The sequence below is a fragment of the Galeopterus variegatus genome, unplaced genomic scaffold (assembly GCF_000696425.1).
Source record: "Galeopterus variegatus unplaced genomic scaffold, G_variegatus-3.0.2 Scaffold18454, whole genome shotgun sequence".
NCBI lineage: Eukaryota > Metazoa > Chordata > Mammalia > Dermoptera > Cynocephalidae > Galeopterus > Galeopterus variegatus.
The window spans coordinates 4,233-4,826 of NW_007744565.1; positions in this window are offsets into that span (position 1 = coordinate 4,233).

Below are 594 nucleotides of genomic sequence, written 5' to 3' on the forward strand. Positions count from 1 at the left end.
ATCTTGGGAGAATTTAATTGAAAAAAACAATTGTATGCCAAGCAGAGTTGTAACCTAAATGCTAGAAATTTGGCAATTTCTATCTGTGTAACCAAGAACCCAGTACACCCGATTTTGTCCCGTTTCTTACAATCTGAGTTCTTGAGCGACTCTTGGCTCTTAGAACTTCTTCACAGGTCTTGATGCTCAGTTTTGTTTATTGAGCAAATAAGCGTCATCTGATGGATGCAGTCTCCTTCCAGTGGAATCAGAACTCCCAAATGGTTAACCACATCTGCAGTGAGCTCCTGATTTTCTTCACCGGCCCCTGTGATGCAGACATGTGGGCAGAGTTGGCACTGCATCTCCTGGTATTCGCTGTGCTTCTGCACCTGGCTTGTCATCCCTGGGGCCTTGTGCTCTACAGCATGGGACCTTGCCCACTCCAGCGCAGGGCACTGGCAGTCGCGAAGGTGGAGGCGTGGCTGCCTTCAAACACCGCTTCCAGGTGACACTGCATCATGATTCCCCAAAGACATTCATCACCACCCTAGTCATGACCTGGCTCTTGTCTTTCCCTCTCTTGTCTTCCCCAGCCAAAATCTACAATCCAGC